This window comes from Lactuca saligna, chromosome 2 (assembly GCF_052625555.1).
Source record: "Lactuca saligna cultivar CGN05327 chromosome 2, ASM5262555v1, whole genome shotgun sequence".
Taxonomy (NCBI): domain Eukaryota; kingdom Viridiplantae; phylum Streptophyta; class Magnoliopsida; order Asterales; family Asteraceae; genus Lactuca; species Lactuca saligna.
Window position 1 is genome coordinate 42,577,929 of NC_136418.1, and position 20,980 is coordinate 42,598,908.

Sequence of the window (20,980 nt, forward strand, 5' to 3'; positions counted from 1 at the left end):
TACGGTAGCTTCACGACCAATTTCCCTTCTCTTGGTAATAGAAACAAATGGACTCTTTGGAATGACACATGGGACAATCTCAGACTTAGTCATTCCCTTTCCCTTGGAAAGAGAAATCTTTTCTAGACTTTCAATATTTCCATTGTCACTATCAATTGAAGTTTGGAAAGCAGATCTTCCAATTAAATTTGCATTACTAGTGCGCCAAATCATTTTTTATTCAGCAACAATTCACAAATAGGTAAGATCGATAAGGGACATGTCACAGTCTGTCACACAGTAGTCTTTGACAAACTAACAATACAACTCGGGAAGTTAATGAAGAACCATGTCAACAGCAAACATCCTTGACATAACGACTCCTAAAATTCCCAGCCTGTCAATGTGTGACTTCATCTCCAAAACATGTGCACACATAAAACTTCCATCTTGGTGTTGGCTTGCCAATAGGACTTGAGAGACCTTTAACTTTTTGAAGTTATTGAGCATATGGGTCAGGGAGAAAAATTGTAGGAGGTGGAGGAAGTGAAGTATGATATTGTGGAATATCATCTTCATGTGGAAAGCCTTTTCCAATAGATTCGGGAAGACCATAGTTGTCTGACCTAGACATCTATAATGAAAGAAATTCAAGTCAGTCGATTTAATTCCTTAATATAACACCCAAAATGAAATATTAAGGCCAGGACCCAACACAATATTTTACAATTGCGAAGCGAGATGCCGTAATCCAGTTGTAAAATATTTGAATGTAGGTAAATGATGATTTACCATTTTCCACCATGAAAAATGAAATAAATTATTAATTTTTAATTGGATTTGAAATTCCTAGATCCTTTGAGATTCATTGAACTTTTCAATATCATGTTTAAATCTCGATTTTGCCCTTCAGGTTTGTGATTGGGATGCCAAGGATCACAAATCATGAAAATTAGCTTGGTACACCCGATGTTACATATCATCTAATCAGTATGTCGGTTAACCACACATGCTCCATTGATCTATGATTAACAGCAAGCTACCCTTTTCCACACATTGTCAGTCCCAGATTAGTGTACCGGTTAACCACAGGCACTCTACTAACGACTTAACAAGGTGCAAAGTGCAATTTCATGGATTATGTAACGCTCGGGTTTCAAGGCTAAGCATGTTTGAGAATGTAATAGTCTAGGTCAACTATTGTAACTCTTTTTGAAGTAATAAAGATGAAATATTTGAGCATTATGTGTATTTATGTGCTTATTATTTAATTATAAATGTATAATTAATAAAGAATAAAAATAAGCATCAAACTTAAAGGATGAGATAAGCCCGATATCTTTATATAAAGTTGTAGTGGTCGAAACACAGATTCCGGGGATATAGAGAACGCCAAAATCCGAGTTATAACGAAGAAGCTATGGCTCACCGAAGTTTTACAGCAAAACCGGCACGACACCGGGAGATGTAAATAGTGAATTTACGATGAAGGACTTTTTAGCCTTAGTGATCTAGGCCAAAGTTGTAGTGTATATTAAACCGAGATCATCCATAAAAAGAACGCCCAAATGTGACTTCGTATGAGGAAGTTATGATTTTTCTAAGATTCGCCTTAGCAGTGCACGACCCGAAACTCGAATTTTAGTTTGAGCGGTTTTTGGCTTACGCAACCTAAATGAGATTTGAAGGTCTCATTAATAGGAAATCAACGGTAAAAAGATAGATGAAAACAGTGTCCATATCTAGAAGTTATGAATTTTACGCGGACGTTTATCAGTATAATCCCCTTGTACTGTTAAATTTAAGATCGGTCAAGAATTAGCCGACAGAGTCAAAATGAAAGTTGTAGATCCTATTTTTACCTACACGTAGATATAAAGAGCATCAGAAACGGAGCTCGTATGTTAAAGTTACGAATTTTAAAAGTTGGAAGTGTACTGTGCGAAAATGGGTGACGTGGCACAATCTTGGCCATTGCTTTCTCCCTAAGGCTTGCCACCAGATGGTGACATGTGGCACCAAGTTCAACCATATTTCACCCTATAAATACCACCTCTCTCACCCTCATTTTCTTCACACCTTTCACATTCTTTCTTCTCTTTACTCTCTCTCTAGAACCCCTCACTAGCCCTGAAACCCCCCGAAAAGCCTAGTGAACCTCCCTAGCACGAGGCGGAAGCCCCAGAGTGCTCGACGGCTCCGAGAAGAATAGATTTTTGGCTCGGAAACACTGCTCTAAGCAAATTATGGTTTTCTATAAAACCCGCTGTAAGCGAGCTACTCCTACGCTATTTTTAATATAGTTTATATTTAATTATAGTAATGTTATTAGGAACTTATAATAAATACTTGGGCTATTATTATGGGTTATATAAGTATTTTTTTTAACGCTTATATAATAGTAATAATAGCTAGACTATTAATTAGTCTCGGTGAATAATAGACTAACTCTAGTGGTAATAATACTAGGTTTCGTCGAAGGAAATTATTTTTAAGAAGCGAAGCGCTGTCTGAATTCGGAATCACCACCTTTTCAGGTGATTGCATAGTCACTTTCATCTTACACATAGATATGAAGTATTTTATGTAACATACGTGCTATGTGTGCATATTATCTTAATACTTGCTATCTATGCTGAATGAACGTTTTTATACATGTTTTCAATGATTTTAAACTGTATATATATGTATTTTATCTCTACGAAAATGTTGGGGTAAAACATGGGTAGATGTAATAGGTGGTGTGTGATAAAATGATGAGAGGCCTCGATGTTGTTATTGTTGATCCAGTCATCTAGCGGAGTATAGATGATGACCACAGACTCTTCTAGACAGTCCAGTGGAACGCTGGTAGGCTCGCAACCTGTAGGTGTTTGTGAACGATGTGTTCACCGGTGTACTCCATCCCCCTCATGGTTGCCTTTAGTACATTTATTGCTGAGGAACCCCCTTAGCAGTGGTGTCCATCCCAATGATGATCCGTAGGCTAGGTCCCTTATGATAGGTGTTTAGGGATGTAAAGTGAGGATAATGGGAACGGGTAATCGGGTTATTGTTGATTGATAATATTAATAAACTTATTTATTGTGGGTTGAAAACCCTATGTGCTCACCTGGCTCCCAATCCTGACTCACTCAGTTTCTTACATTACAGGTAGTGGCAGATGAGCATAGATGTGATGTTTTGGATGAGGGATTACGGATATAGGCCTGTACATACGAAATAATGTAGTAAGGCTTATATTGTATTGTTTATGCTTTTGATCTGTATCGAACATGACATCCCAAGTCTTTTAATGAAATACATTTCCTTGGAAATGCTTTTGATAAATCTTTATCATATTTTGTTTTGGGACAAATTCCGCAACACTTTTATTTAAAATGTTACTCTGATTTTCAAACAAAGCATAAACAAAATCGGTCTTTTCTAGCAGTGATTTTAGGGATGTCACAGTTGGTATCAGAGCATTAGTTTAAGCGAACTAGGAATTTGTAGGATTTCTAGACTTTAACTTAGAATGCTAAGCGATGATTGTGAGGTGTGAGTACTAGCGTATTTTAGGAATTGTGCGTAAAAGGCTTTTATGTGATAAATGCTTTGTGCCTGATATGCTGTTAATTGTTCGGATCTATGGTCTATTATCGACCGGATCTGGAAACCTTATAACTAGCATGTAAACATTTCGGAGAGATAAGGATGATTTGAATATCGGTCCTAAATAAAGATCTAAATTCACCTTATTCGGTGTATAGATCAAGATGGCTAGGACCAGTAGCGGAAACGTGAATGAAAATGGGAACAGAAACCAACCCCCAATAATCGAGCAAATACCAATTGTGGAAGCCGCTGCCAGGCCAATAACGATGGCCGAAGTGCAAGAAATGATCCATGCAATGTTGGATCGTCAAATGGAGGAAACCAGGCATTTTCTCCAACAAAATCGAGAGGAAGCAACCATACAGATCGAACATCCCTAGTTGAATGAAGGGCAGACTGAGGAGGGAAACTACAGTGGGACTGTTGGTCAAGCCAATCCACCGATAGTTAGGCAAAACCACCAGGATGGGGGAAACGAAAGACGTGGATGCAAATACAAGGATTTCATGGCATCCAAACCACCGAGTCTATCTAGAAGCCCGACGCCAGTGGAAGTCATGAACTGGATCTCTAAGATGGAGACGATGTTTGAGAGTTGCGGGTGTAGCAATAGGCAGAAGACCGCTCTCGCAGTTCCTCTGTTGAAATCTGGAGTACTAAGCTGGTGGAAGCTGCTAGCTGATTCAATGCCCAAAGGTGAAGCAAGCAAGATGTCGTCGGAGGATTTTCTGGTACAGTTGAAGATGCAATACTGCTCTGATTAGGATCTTCTGGAGATCAGCAACGACTTCCAGAATCTGAAGAAGGGAAGAATGAGCGTTACTGAATATGCTGCAAGCTTTACTAAAAAAATGAAGCTTGTTCCTCACCTCGTCCTAATTGAACTCTCTAAGGTTAAAAAATTTGCCCTTGGATTACCATCCGATTTCGGTCCAATGGTCAAGCAAACTACCACTCTGAAAGCTGCCATCTGGCCTGCTAAGAATGTGGAGACCCAGATATGAGAGAAGGGTCTGGAGAGAGAGGAAGTGGGAGAGAAAAGGAAATTTGATGGATCCTCGAGGTCCAGTAAGAAGGGTAGATTCTCGAAGTCTGGTTCGAGAGGAGGAGGATCAGAAGTGAAGTGATGCGACAAGTGCAAGAAAAAGCACTCTGGGAAGTGTGACGAAGGGGTCACTTGTTTCAAATGTGGAAAGCCTGGGCACTATGCCAACGAATGCACGTTCACTATGATGGTATCTTATGAGTGCAACAAGGAGGGGCTCATTTCAAAGGATTACCCGAAGAAGAAGGAGATGGGAAGACCCAGCAAACCACTAAAGCCGAAGGCGAGAGCCTTCCAAATAACGCTTGAGGCTACGACGGAGGCAGCAGACGTCGCTTCAGGTACTTTCCTGTAAATGGTTTGCCTACAAATATACTATTTGATTCCAGAGCCAACTACTCCTTTGTGTCGTGTAAGTTTGGTGGGAAACTAGCATTACCTGTAGAAAAACCTGAGAATGCCCTAATTGTAGAAGTCAATAGTGGCAAAATTCATACATGTTAGTAATTGTAATAGGAACATTGTCACACCCCAAAGCAAAACGGTGGAAACGTTCGGGATGGAGCACGTCATGTCAAGTATCACGAGATATGAATATGGTAAGCAAGTAAAGAACAACGATTTCATTTAGAAAGAAAGTGTTTACAATGTGTGTGTTCACAAAACATAGAAGTCATAAACAAATAACAAAACAAGACTTGAAGTTGTAATGCTCCATCTTCTGAATCCCAGCATGAGTACCTATCTAATAGTCTCCTGAGAATACAAGTTATTTGAAAGAGTTGATCAACTATTAAGCTTTTGAGTTCATAAGATTTTAGTGATGTGAGTAAGCTGTAAAATGTATATGGAAAAGTGATGTAAGTTGTAAGTTCTGTTTTGAAAAGTTCGCATGTTCCTCTAGAAAATCCTATATTTCCTACTTTAATGGAAGTTAAGTAAAATGACACTACAAGCCTTTCTATGCATACTAAGTGGGTACAAGTTATATATACATAGAGTAAATAAACAATCGATTGTGCGCATCTGTCCTAAACTCACAACCCAACGGGGAACAGCAAGTAAGGCGGATAGCACAAATTCCATTGGTTGTTATATCATTGTCATATATAAACTTGGTGTATTCACTTGTTACTCATGGAGTTATTTGTAATGATTCCTTTATATCTAATGGAGAGTTCTTTTAAGAAAACCTATATTTCTTATAGTAAAACATTGACTACGGTGATTACTTTTATAATAGCTTTGTTTATACTGCTATATATAATTTGATATCGGGTAGATAGTTAATTGGGGGAATTTACCCTAAGCCCACATCCAACGGGAACAAGACGTCGGGGGAAGACACACATTTAACTATCTATTGGATATTAGTCTTATATATAAACATGGTGTATAAACTAAGGTGTTATAGAGTTAACTCACTTAAAGTCTTTAAAATTGTGTTGGCTTAATAAAATGGATTAAACCCTTAACTGGGAAATCGCTAGTTTTTTATACCAAAAGTACTGACTTTGAAAAGTAAGTTTTGTACTAGAATAATTGTGCGTTGACTCTGTGTCCTATGACTAGATCCATACCTTGTACCCTTATGATGACTTAATGTATACTAAGTATAAATATATATAGATTTGGGTAGATAATAGATTAGGTGACCTCGATGCAAGCCCACATCCAACAGGAACAGGCCATACAACGAAGAGCACACATCCTATTAACTGTCGGGATCTACTTAGCATATATGTATCCTATAGTTTATACATTAAGGAATCATAAAGTGATCATCATGATCCTAACCTTTAATCGTAGCCTTCTACCAAGGCGTCTTCTATTCTGTGTTAAACTCGATTGTTCCTTTGTCAATTGTAAAGTATATTCTCCCTAGTTTATAACTATATTGACTAGAAAATAGATTAACTTTCAAGTGGTATTGTCACTTTATGAAAGTAATAGGAAATGTAAGTACACAGATGTCGTTTATAATGACATGTGGATGTACCAGTAACCAAAAAATATATTTGTCTTATTACGATCATAATGTGAAACCTAGAACCCCTACTAAACGCTCTCATGAACGGAGATTAAGGGAACCCAACGCGATCCAAGCAAATCCATGCAAGCCGTGTAATCCACATTAATGTTATATGTTCATGTATACCTAATATAACTATCACTAATGTTGAAGTGAGTCATTACTATAATTAGATCCTATCTGTATGTTCTCATACTATAGCAACTTAATTTGTTACGTTCTGTTCTGGTAATGTTTGATTCTCTTCACTGTTCGTTCTATTCTGGTATTGTTTCTTTGCGTGCTTCATTGTACTTGAAGTAATGGATAGCATTCTCCTAAACTATACCTATAATAGTTTACTAATGCTCTACTTGGATTGTAACTGAAAAGACTCATTTCTCTACTATGTTATGCTTTTACTTTAAAAACGGAGTTTTGTATAACTATCAAGTAACATAACTTTAAACGAGTTTTGAAATATTTTAAAAACCTAATTAACATAAGTAACATTTTGAAAGACGTTTAATAACAAACATTTACACAATTATCATTGTGTTCAACCTGTACTCACCCCCTTAAAATAGTTAAAATAGTTAAAAGATTCATTACAGGGTATGAACTTACCTGATGTGGGTGATTCAAACGGGTATGCGTGTAAGGATGAGAAGTTCCACGAATGAATTCCCGAGACATAATAAGTCCTAAATGACATATAAAGACACATATTGACATGAATATAGTGTTTATAACAACTATATGAAGGGAAACACCTTCCGGGACTAGGAAACACCTTGACCAAGTGTTGGAATCACATGTGATTCAACATAGGAAGGTCTAAAGGCACTCACATGAGTTTACTACCATGAGTTCATAGCCCAAGGGAATTTATGGTCGTAAACTCAGGGTTACTCATGGGTTAGTGCAAGTTTGAAGGCTAGGAGGTGATTTAGGGACATTAGATATACCATAGGATGAGAAATACCACCTTCTATGGAGTTTTTGAGGTGTTCACGTCCGAAATGAGTTTACTACCATAAACTCATGGTCATTTATGTTAATTAGGGTCCTAAAGGTCATAAAGAAGAATCCTAAATTCAAGCCTAAGCCTTAAGAAGTGTTTGTGGCATCAAAACACCCCTAACTTGAGTTTTCGGCCCTTGGACCATTTTGGTTTGTGTTTGCAGCCGTAATCACCTATCGGTGATGGTATTTTGATTGCTTTGAGTCCTAAACACATCATGGTAAAGTGCTATGCTTGTCTCTTGGTTTAAGGAAAGCATTTAGGGCACTTTGGCACCATAAAATGGAGTTCATGGCCCAAGAGCATCCTTGGGCGTGAACTCACTTTTAACACCTTAATCTTAATGTTTTTGATGCCTAGACATGTCAAGGGTTGTTCCATGTTTGGTTTCCAAGGTTTAGGGGGACATTGGGCACACTTTGGCCCTAGATTTAGTGTTCACGGTCCAAGAAGATCTTGGGCCGTGACCACCATTTCCTTGGTGTTTTGGCTTGATTTTTCATGTTATTAAGGCATATAATACACTTATATACACTCTAGGTTGAAGTACTCACAATTGGGGGTGATCGGGTGAAGATCCTTGAGAGAGAAATCGGGTTTTCTCTAGTTGGAAACGTCATAAATGAATTCAAAATGGCTAAGTTTTCCGTATATAGTCTCGGGGGTTTTTGGTCTAAATATCATTTTTGGACTATAAATTCAAACTCTTGAAGTTTTGGACACTTATTGTTACGCAATAAACCCTAGGGTATCCTCTCTCCTGATATCTCTTGAAGCACGAACTTTAAAACACTCAAACTTACTCCAACACGCTTGAAAGTTAGTAGAAACAGTTTTGACTTCTATTGAAGTGGATGGTCGTACATAATGGAAAGTTTTGGGTTGTCACATCATCCCCCCGTTAGAATGAATTTCGTCCCAAAATTAGTTCTCTTAACGTTACTACTAGGGTTGAGCTCTTCTGCTTTGTAGAATACTCATTCGTAGAACTGGCAACCTTGCCCTGGTGTTCTTGATAGGATTCATACTTGGTCCATCTAGGATTACCTCATGTATACAAGCAATATATAATTAGGATTAGTAGGACTATCGGATGTGCGACTCCGCTCCAAGTCCACAACTCAACAGAGAACACGAGATAGCGCGGAGACACACATACTAGATTTGCATAATCATATTCATATACCACCCTGGCGTATACACTAAATAATAATAGGCAGGCTGTATTCGTCCTTAGCCTCTATGCTAGAACCTGGTCTGCTGGATGAGTGGTATGTCATGACGGTCTGCGAACGTCTGACGATAAGGCTTCAGAGGACAAAGTACTCTTCGCATGAGTAATTAGGGGGTTTAGAATGTGAAAGATAAAATTTTTGATTCAGGTCGGACGTTCAATACGAATGATGAAAGTTTCGAGAACTTGCCGATCGAGGCGATAGAAACATATGAACTCAGTATGGTGAGGACCACGCCAACTCATGACGAAAGAAAACAACGTACTCTATACTAAACGAAGTTTTTGGTCAAATGAAAGAAACATCTGATATACGATGATGTATCCCTGGTATGATTTGTACTGTACTCCTAGTATGTCCAACAATGTACTCCTTGTCATTGTTCTCGAGTTTCCTGTTTTCTATATTGAAATTAGCACTCCTATGTATCGTACCGCTATGTGCGCATACATACAAATAAAAGTGCTTTACTTACAGAAGGCATAGTTTTATACTATGATCCCCCATGGTACCACTACCGTCGCCCGTTATATACAAGTTGTGAATACTTAAGATGAGCCAGACAGTCGACTGAGCATCTTTGCCTCAAATCCTCAACCAATTAAGGAACGGGACCTAAGCGGAGTCACTCACTCTAAGTCTGCAACCTCTCAGTTGCACACAACCCTGATGTATATGGTGAGCCATAATAGCTTCTTTAAGGGATCTTTTAGTTCTTTTGAATATTACGACCTATTTCAACATGTTAGTTGTTATTGATACTTTTTAAGTGTTTATCCCCAACTTTTAATCTTATATGAATATAATATTAATTTTAAAAGAAATTACCATTATGAAAACGTAGAACTACTCGTCGACGACTCCGGGGTAGATTCTCCTGCGGTGATCATCAGAATGTGTCCATCCGCTCCTGAGTTCCTGATTATGGGGCAGTTCCTCTGATTGTGTCCATTCTCCCCATGAGCATAGCAGGCTTGGTTTTCTTTAGCTTCGGGGACTTGGGAGATCGGTTGAGCCGGTGTCCTGCAGTAATGGACATTGTGTCCTTTTCTGTGGCAGTTCGGACACTGCATTTCTCAGCATACTACAGTGTGGTGGAAATTGCACTTTCCACATTTCAAAAGGTTCCCAACATATCGACTGGCAGGTGCTGAAGCAGTAGGCGTTGTAGCGTCGTACATAGTACTCGCTTGTTGCTCTTGCGGGGTGTCCGGTGTTGTTCGCTTCTTCTTTCTCTTGTTCTCCAACTCCTGATTATAGTCCTCTTCCCTTGATGACTCAGGAATAGGGACTTTCACGCTGTGGCGGACTCCATGATCGATGAGTCGCTGAGCCAAGCGTTTAGCACTGGCGAACGTGGCTGGGTTAGAAGACATCACATTTCCTTGGGTCGGAGCAGTCAGACCCCAAATGTACCTTTCTATCTTCTTGCTCTCCGAGTTAATCATCTCGGGACATAGAGGTGCTAGTTTGATGAACCGATCCGTGTAGGTCACTATGTCTGAGCCGACCATAGTGAGATCCCAAAACTCTTGTTCTAGTTTTTAAATCTCGCCTAACAGGCAATATTCTTCCTATATTAACTCTTTTAGGTTTTCCCAACCTACTGAGTTTGCCACTGATAGGGTCAGTGACTTAACATGGCTATTCCACCATGTTAGGGCCTTGCCATCGAAGGTGCAGGCAGCAAACTTCACTTTTCTTCCTTCTGGGCATAAACAAATTTCGAAAACCGACTCTATTTTCTCGAACCATTCCATGAGAGCAATGACTCCTTTAGTCCCTTTAAAGGAAAATGGTTGGCATCTGGTGAAGTCCTTGTAGGATAACTCTCCCTGGCGCACAGGGACCTCACCTTGAATAGAATCGGCAGGTGTTTCACCTCCACCTGTACCGATGGGTGATATTATGCCATGGCTTTTGCCACAGCCACGGCCACTGCAGTGTTCAGAGTTGCTGCATTGATTTGTGGAGAAGGTATGGGAGTTATCGGGGTAGCGTTTCTGGGTGATCTGCGAGGAGGCATCTTTGCTAAAAGAAAATAAAGATAAGACGAAATAAGTCTATAGCAACGGACACAAGCCGAAAGCTGAAAAGACAAGGTTATCCTAGTTCTGGATGTATCGGGTCCTGACTTCCACAGGGTTCTAGGAATAATTCATAAATGAGTCTATACCAAATAAACTCTATGAATTTGAAATAACTATCCTCGAATGAATATATGTTTCCTGAATAACTGTTACCAGCTATATGTAAGAAAATAAATCTAGCACATGTAACGTGAGCAGTGTTTCCACTCGCTCGATTAATTAACCTAATTAATATTTATTAGTGTGACGCGTAAGACATTTTGGTTACTTTGGCTGATCTTTCCTTGAAATCTTCTCATGAATTTGTCCTTGTTCCTCGTGAACTCTTATGTTGTCTACTATGAGGCAGTTGTTACGTTTATCTAGGCTTGTCGTGCGAGAATGAAAGTGACTAAAGAACCTATGAGCTTTAAGGTAACTTTATGGGGTGATCCTTATGGAATCCTCCTATAATTGTACAAGGTACACCCATTTGTATTCTATATAATTGAAGATCAAATAGACCTTCGAACAATTGATCCCACCTCAACACGACTTCCTTAAAAGGAATGGAAAGCGAAGTGTTGGTCACAGATTCTATGTCTATAAGATCTTGATTATATATAAAACTTTATGAATATACCCTGTAAGATTATAGATCTATCCGCAAGGGTCTTTTAAGTTATCACATAAGTTATTTATCTGGACTAAAATACTCCTATAGTATTCTAACGTAATTTAGTTGGTATGTTCTAAACTTGTTATCGCGCTATCGAATCATAGAATACTCCCATAGTACTCTAACTCTAACTGAACTTGTTCTGGCGTTCTCTTGGCTGGTGTTTTGGTGAGTTTTAACTCTGTTACAATCCCACATCATTCCTAAACACATGTTGTTCACATCTCGAATGAATATAGTTGAGCAGGCTATATTGATCCCAGCTATGATTACATAACCGTTCAGGTTGACAACAGTGTCCAACCTTTAAATACTTTTAGTTATGTTCTCCTCGTGAAACTAGTTCTATTATGCACATGTATGAGCAATTAGGTATATTTTTATAACTTGTAGTTATACTCTAAAATATATCATTATCCAGAGCACTAAAGCCCCATTGTATTTATAGACGTATATCTTTTATCAGTTGATATACTCAGTTCACTATAAACAATGCTTTGATACCAATCTGTCACACCCCAAAACCGGAACGGCAGAAACATTTAGGGGTGGAGGATGTCATGTCAAGTATCACGATATATGTATATGGTAAGCAAGTAAAGAACAAACATTTCATTTAGAAAGAAAGTGTTTACAATGTGTGTGTTCACAAAACATAGAAGTCATAAACAAATAACAAAACAAGACTTGAAGTTGTAATGCTTCATCTTCTTAATCCCAGCACGAGTACCTGTCTAATAGTCTCCTGAGAATATAAGTTATTTGAAAAAGTAGATCAGCAATTAAGCTAGTGAGTTCATAAGATTTTAGTCATGTGAGTAAGCTGTAAAATGTGGAAAATGTATATGTAAAAGTGATGTAAGCTGTAAGTTCTGTTTTGAAAAGTTCGCCTATTCCTCTAGAAAATCCTATATTTCCTACTTTAATGGAAGTTAAGTAAAATGACACTACAAGCCTTTCTATGCGTACTAAGTGAGTAGAAGTTATATATACATAGAGTAAATAAACAATCGATTGTGCGCATCTGTCCTAAACTCACAACCCAACGGGGAACAGCAAGTAAGGCGGATAGCACACATTCCATTGGTTGTTATCCCGTTGTCATATATAACCTTGGTGATTCACTTGTTACTCATGGAGTTATTTGTAATGATTCTTTTATATATAATGGAGAGTTCTTTTAAGAAAATCTATATTTCTTATAGTAAAACATTGACTACGGTGATTACTTTTATAATAGTTTTGTTTATACTGCTATATATAATTTGAGATCGGGTAGATAGTTAATTGGGGGAATTTGCCCTAAGCCCACATCCAACGGGAATAGGACATCGGGGAAGACACACATTTAACTATCTATTGGATATTAGTCTTATATATAAACATTGTGTATAAACTATGGTGTTATAGAGTTAACCCACTTAAAGTCATTAAAATTGTGCTGGATTAATAAAATGGATTAAGCCCTTAACTGGGAAATCGCTAGTTTTGTATACCAAAAGTACTAACTTTGAAAAGTAAGTTTTGTACTAGAATAACTATGTGTTGACTCTATGTCTTATGACCTAATCCATACCTGGTACCCTTATGATGACTTAATGTATACTAAGTATACATATATATATATATATATATATATATATATATATATATATATATATATATATATATATATAGATTTGGGTAGATAATAGATTGGGTGACCTCGGTGCAAGCCCACATCCAACGGGAACAAGACATACAGCGAAGAGCACACATCCTATTAGCTCTCGGGATCTACATAGCATATATATGTCCTATAGTATATACATTAAGCAATCATAAAGTTAGCATCATGATCCTAACCTTTAATCGTATTATTCTATCAAGGCGTCTTCTATTCTGTGTTACACCTGACTGTTCCTTTGTCAATTGTAAAGTATATTCTCCTTAGTTAACAACGATCTTGACTACAAAATAGATTAACTTTTAAGTCGTATGGTCACTTTATGAGAATAATGGGAAATGTAAGTACACAGATGTCGTTTATAACGACATGCGGATGTACTAGTAACCTAAAAACATACTCGTCTTATTACGGTCATAATGTGAAAGCTACAACCCTTACTAAACGCTCTCATGAAAGGAGATTAAGGGAACCCAACGCGAACCAAGAAAATCCATGCAAGCCGTGTAATCCACATTAAAGTTATATGATCATGTATACCTAATATAACTATCACTAATGTTGAAGTGAGTCATTACTATAATTAGATCCTATCTGTATGTTCTCATACTATAGCAACTTAATTTGTTACGTTCTGTTCTGGTAATGTTTGATTCTCTTTACTGTTCGTTTTGTTCTGGTATTGTTTCTTTGTGTGCTTCATTGTACTAGAAGTAATGGATAGAATTCTCCTAAACTATACCTATAATAGTTTACTAATGCTCTACTTGGACTGTAACTGAAAAGACTCATTTCTCTACTAAGTTATGCTTTTACTTTAAAAACGGAGTTTAGTATAACTATCAAGTAACATAACTTTAAACGACTTTTGAAATATTTTAACAACTTAATTAACATAAGTAACATTTTGAAAGATGTTTAATAACAAACATTTACACAATTATCATTGTGTTCAACCTGTATTCACCCCCTTAAAACAGTTAAAATAGTTAAAAGATTCATTACAGGCTATGAACTCACTTGATGTGGGTGATTCAAACGGGTATGCGTGTAAGGATGAGAAGTTCCATGAATGAAGTCCCGAGACACAATAAGTCCTAAATGACATATAAGGACACATATTGACATGAATATAGTGTTTATAACAACTATATGAAAGGAAACACCTTCCGGGACTAGGAAACACCTTGACCAAGTGTTGAATCACATGTGACTCAACATAGGAAGGTATAAAGGCACTCACATGAGTTTATTACCATGAGTTCAAGACCCAAGGGAGTTTACGGCTGTAAAATCATGGTTACTCATGGGTTAGTGCAAGTTTGAAAGCTAGGAGGTGATTTAGGGACATTAGCTCTGTCATTGGATGAGAAATACCACCTTCTATGGAGTTTTTGAGGTGTTCACGGCCCAAATGAGTTTCCGACCATAAACTCATGGTCATTTATGTTAATTATGGTCCTAAAGGTCATAAAGAAGCATCCTAAATTCAAGCCTAAACCTTAGGACGTGTTTGTGGTATCAAAACACCCCTAACTTGAGTTTTCGGCCATTGGACCATTTTGGCTTGTGTTTACGGCCGTAATCACCTATGGGTGATGGTATTTTGGTTGCTTTGAGTCCTAAACACATCATGGTAAAGTGTTATGCTTGTCTCTTGGCTTAAGGAAGGAATTTAGGGCACTTTGGCACCATAAAATGGAGTTCACGGCCCACGAGCATCCTTGGCCGTGAACTCACTTTTAACCCCTTAATCTTAATGTTTTTGAGGCCTAGACATGTCAAGGGTTGTTCCATATATGGTTTCCAAGGTTTAGGGGACATTGGGCACACTTTGGACCAAGATTTAGTGTTCATGATCCAAGAAGATCTTGGGCGTGAACACCATTTCCTTGGTGTTTTGGGTTGATTTTTCATGTTATTAAGGCATATAATACACTTATATACACTCTAGGTTGAAGTACTCACAATTGGGGGTGGTCGGGTGAAGATCCTTGAGAGAGAAATCGGTATTTCTCTAGTTGGAAATGTCACAAATGAATTCAAAATGGCTAAGTTTTCCTTATATAGTCTCAGGGTTTTTGGTCCAAATATAATTTTTGGACTGTAAATTCTGTCACACCCCAAAACCATGAATGGCGGAAACGTTCTGGGGTGGAGGACGTCTTATAAAGTATCACAACACAGTATAACAGTAAATAAGCAAACAACATCGTCCATTGCCTTAAATATATAATTTTAATACAAGTGTGTTCCTTACAGTTATAGACACCAAAAATAATGTATATCAAAATAATAAGAGGAGTCTTGGATGCACTACATCTTCTCAAAAGCTGGCATCGGTACTTGTCTACTGATGACCTAAGAATACAAGTTGTTTTGAAAGAGTTTATCAGCATAAAGCTGGTGAGTTCATAAGTATTTTAGTGTCGGTGTTTGTTATCAAAACGTTTGAACATGTCTCAAGTGTAAGTTTGTAAAATGTATGTAAGTGTTTGTAAAAGTTTGAATCTCTCAGAAAAACCTATATTTTCTATCAAAGTAGCCTTCTACCAAGGCTTAACTATTTTGTATGTTCGTTTACTGTAAAAGTGTGTAATTTACTCAGGTGTAACTATCATTATCAAAATATAGTTTATACATAAATGTTTAAGTGAAAAGATCACTAATTGTGTAAAGAGTAAATTAATGTAGTACTGTAATGTTGTATTATAGGAACTACTATTGTACTAACTACCTTAAACCGGATTTATATTAAGACATCATGTGATTAATTGTACCATACTATCGACTGGATAAACAACGAAAAATGTAGGTCGTAAAATGATATGACGTTTGGCACCCACAGACCTGCAGGTCCGGCTGTAGCTAGCAGCAAGGTGTAGGATAGGCAATCCAGTATAGATCTATACGCAAACTCATGCTCTCGCTCCAAGAGAAATCTGGCTACAACTCGGGCCATGACATTTAAGACATGCTCTGATACAGTGGATCACAATTGTGTAAATGTATATATGTATATGTAATGTATTGTTACTCGTTCTAGTATCGTTGTATATGTTCTCATAGTATAGTTGTATATGTTCTCCTTCTAGTATAGTTGTATATGTTCTCATAGTATAGTTTTATATGTTCTCCTTCTAGTATAGTTGTATATGTACTCATAGTATATAGTATTGACTCATGAATGAACTGACTCGTTGATTTAACAATAGTATGTGTATGATCCTGTGTTACCCCGATGGTAACTTATAAATGATTTATTTAGTATGTATTAACATGGAATAACTTTTATGACCATATATATACACATGATATATAATTAATATTGAAACGACCTTCGGACGGTTAACCGATATCCCACCAGACCACATCTAAATCGAGGAAAAGGAAATAGGGCTTGCGGCCTTCCTAAGCCTTTTAAACATTGATTATATAATTATACATATACGGGCATGCAATTTATAATAAGCATAAAAAAGTTTAAGTAAAAGTGTTTGATAAGTAAAATAGTTTGTAAAACAGTTGGAAGTAAAACAGCTTTGATAAACAGTTTGAATAGTAGTAAAATCATTGGTTGTGTAGTTATTAATCATATGTGACTAATGTAATAACTATAAGTATTTAACTTGTATTCCCCCCCCCCCTCCATAAAAGTATTTAAAACATTTAAAAGTAATTCAAAGGTTAATTAACAGGGGTATGAACTCACTTGTGGTGAGTGGATTGGATTGAAGTATCGGATATCGTGCTAGGTGGCAAACGGGGACTTGTACACACGCACGAGCCTAGTTATCATATAATGAACATATGTATATCTAAATAGCCTTATTATAACTAATAATACGAGTTGGGACACTCTAGAACCTGAAAACATTTTGTTTCAAGTGTTAAAGTTCACAAGGTTTGCATCCGAGTGCTAGTAGGGCATAACTAGGGTGTTTGGGGTCCAAGGGTGAACTCCTTGGGAGTTTACGGTCTAAATGACCTTTACCCTTGGAGTTTACGGTAGTAAACTATAGGGTTTACGGTCCAAACTCCAAATATTGCAATCCATGAGTTGTTTTGGAGTTTAACAAGTCCATAGAAGTAACCTTGCTAAGTGGTTTAGCTCTTGGAATGGTTTAAGACCACAAAACACCCTCCTTGAGGTGTTTACGGCCTAAGGGTATTTTCGCTTGGGTTTACTACCATAAACCCTTATGGGAAGTGGTATTTCCATTGTTTTAAGTCCTTATCACAACTAGGTAAACATCTAAGTTAGTCTTTAGGGTTAGGAAAGGAATATGACTCATTTAAACACCTTTTTGGGTGTTTACGGTTTTGGGGCATCCTTATACCGTAAACACCTATATTTTGTGGTGTTTGATGTTTTACAATGCTTAAACATATCAATGGAAGGTTTAGATATGTTAAGGTAAGTCTAGGGCTTCAAACTAGGGCTTAAAATGGGACTTAAACCAAATTTGAGGGACTTTATGGTGTTTGTGGTCCAAGCATCTTCTTGGACCATGAACACCTCAATCATGGTGTTCTTGGCTGATTTCCTTTGTGTTTTTTTGATATACTAGCTTACAAGCACTTAAGGATGAGAGTACTTACTATAATGGTGCTTGATTCGAGCGAAAAGGGCCAATAACACTTAGTATGTGTTCTTGGTGTTTTGGAAAATCTAAACAAAAACTAGAAATGAATGGATGAATAGATGCACAAACACTAGATTAAGTGTTTTACTAACTTAAATTGGTTAGAACACTTACAAGATCGGAGTTTTGGAATTAAATGTTGGATGATAGTTGAGAGAGTTTTTGAGAGTTTACTCTTTTCACTATTTGGGGAGTAAACACAATGACTAGTTTATTGGGGAGTAAACTCATACATAGGCATGAGTTTACGGTTTTTGGGTGATTCCTAAACCCAAAACATAAAAGTTTAGTCGGGTGATTCTAATACGCGAAGTGTTTGCGGTTTTTAAAATAAAAACCCGAGACGACACTTTCTTTTACCCGTTTGTTTAAAAATAAGAATAAAATAATTAAACGAACTTTATATTTCTTAAAAATAAGCAATAATGATATTAAATCATGATGCGAAGGGGTTGACTTTTTAGGTTTGACCAAAAGAAAATTTCGGGTTGTGACATCATCCCCCTGTTAAGGGAATTTCGTCCCGAAATTAAATTCTAAGCAAATAAAGTAATTACAAATAACTAAGCAAAGAGATGAGGGTATTTCAGTTTCATCTGATCCTCGTGTTCCTAAGTGAATTACGGTCCTCGCTTGGCATTCCAGCGAACCTTCACAATCGGGATACGGCTTTGTTTCGTCAGCTTGACCTCACGGTCCATGATCTCTACAGGTTCTTCCACGAAGTTGAGGCTCTCGTTTATCTCGATCTCGTCGAGTGGGATTACAAGAGTCTCATCGGACAGACACTTTTTCAAGTTAGATACGTGGAATGTAGAATGTACGTTACGAAGTGTGTCGGGTAGGTCGAGTTTGTAAGCTACGGGGCCGACTCTTGTGAGAATCTCGAAAGGCCCTATGTACCTCGGATTAAGCTTCCCACGCTTACCGAAGTGTATCAAGCCCTTCCAGGGTGAGACTTTGAGAAGGATTCGGTCTCCCACCTGAAATTCCAAAGGTTTTCTTTGCTTATCAGCGTAGCTCTTCTGTCAGTCTCTAGAGGCTTTCAATCGTTCACGGATCTGAACGATTTTATCTGTCGTTTCCCGAATGATCTCCGGACTGGTGAGAGTACTGTCAGAAGCTTGCCCCCTTGCTAAATGGGTGTCACTCACTTCAGCCCAGCACAGAGGGGATCTGCACTTTCGGCCGTAGAGGGCTTCAAATGGTGCTGCCTTTATGCTCGTGTGATAACTGTTGTTGTAGGAAAATTCGACGAGGGGTAAATGGGTATCCCACGCTTTTCCAAAGTCAATTACACAAGCACGCAACATATCTTCTAAAGTCTGGATTGTTCTCTCACTTTGTCAATCGGTCTGTGGATGGTAGGCTGTGCTCATGTCTAGCCTTGTTCCCAGGGAATGTTGTAGTGATTGCCAGAATCTTGAGGTGAACCTACTATCTCTATCGGAGATAATGGATATAGGCACACCATGTAGCCGTATGATTTCCCTAATGTATGTTCTCGTAAGTTTCTCCATCTTGTCAGTTTCTTTGATAGGCAGGAAGTGTGCAGACTTGGTCAATCTATCGATGATGACCCATATGGTATCAAGTCCACCCGTTGTCTTGGGAAACTTGGTTATGAAATCCATAGTGATCCGCTCCCACTTCCATTCTGGAATATCTGGTTGTTGCAGTAAACCGGAGGGCTTCTGGTACTCGACCTTAACCTTTGCGCAAGTAAGGCATTTACTTACGAAGGTAGCAATCTCTGCTTTCCTATTAGGCCACCAGTATAGCTTTTTAAGATCCAGATACATCTTATCTGAAACTGGATGGATGGAATACCGAGTGTTGTGCGCTTCGGTCATGACCGAGTCTCGGAAACCACCGTGTTTCGGTGTCCAGATCCGGTTCATGAAATATAAGGCTCCGTCACTCTTGGCTTCTAAATTCTTGTCCATTCCTCTGAGGGATTCACTCGGCACATTTTCAGGTTTCATGGCTTCAAGTTGGGCCGCCTGAAATTGTTTAGACAAGTGTGAATGGATGGTTATTGACAATGAGTTGACCCTGCGACCAGAATATTCCTTCCGAATTAGGGCGTCTACTACTACGTTGGCTTTACCCGGATGATAACGAATATCGCATTCGTAGTCACAGAGTAGCTCGACCCACCGTCGTTGTCTCATGTTGACCTCCTTCTGATCGAATATGTGTTGTAAATTCTTGTGGTTGGTAAATATAGTGCTTTTAGTCCCGTACAAGTAATGTCTCCAGATCTTTAGAGCAAACACCACGGCTCCTAGTTCAATATCGTGGGTCGTGTAGTTAACTTTGTGTGTCTTCAACTGTCTAGAAGCGTAGGCGATGACCTTACCTCGCTACATCAGAACACACTCGAGCCCTTGGTTCGATGCATCGCAATAGACAACGAAGTCTTCTACCCCTTTGGGGAGAGATAGTATTGGTGCGGTGCACAAGGTTCGCTTGAGCATTTGGATCTCCCTTTCTTGTTTCTCTTCCTAGTCAAAGGCCACACCTTTCTGGGTCAGGGTTATAAGAGGTTTCGCTATTCGGGAGAAGTTCTGTATGAAACTGCGGTAGTATCCAGCGAGGCCTAGAAATTGACGAATTTCTGTAGGCGTCTTCGGTGCTGACCAGTTCTCAATGGCTTTAATTTTGGATGGGTCCACGTGGATTCCCTCTTCGCTTACAACGTGTCCTAAGAATTCGACTCTTCGGATCCAAAATTCACATTTCGAGAACTTTGCATAGAGTTTCTCCGTTCGTAAACTTCCTAAAACTTGTCGCAGGTGATCGCCATGCTCTTCCTTACTTCGGGAGTAGATCATGATGTCATCAATGAAAACGATGATGAACTGATCCAAGTAAGGTCGGCATACTCTGTTCATCAAGTCCATGAAAACTGCGGGCGCATTGGTCAATCCGAATGGCATCACCACGAACTCGTAGTGTCCATAATGAGTTCGGAAGGCTGTCTTTGGAACATCCTCCTCTAATACTCATAACTGGTGATATCCGGA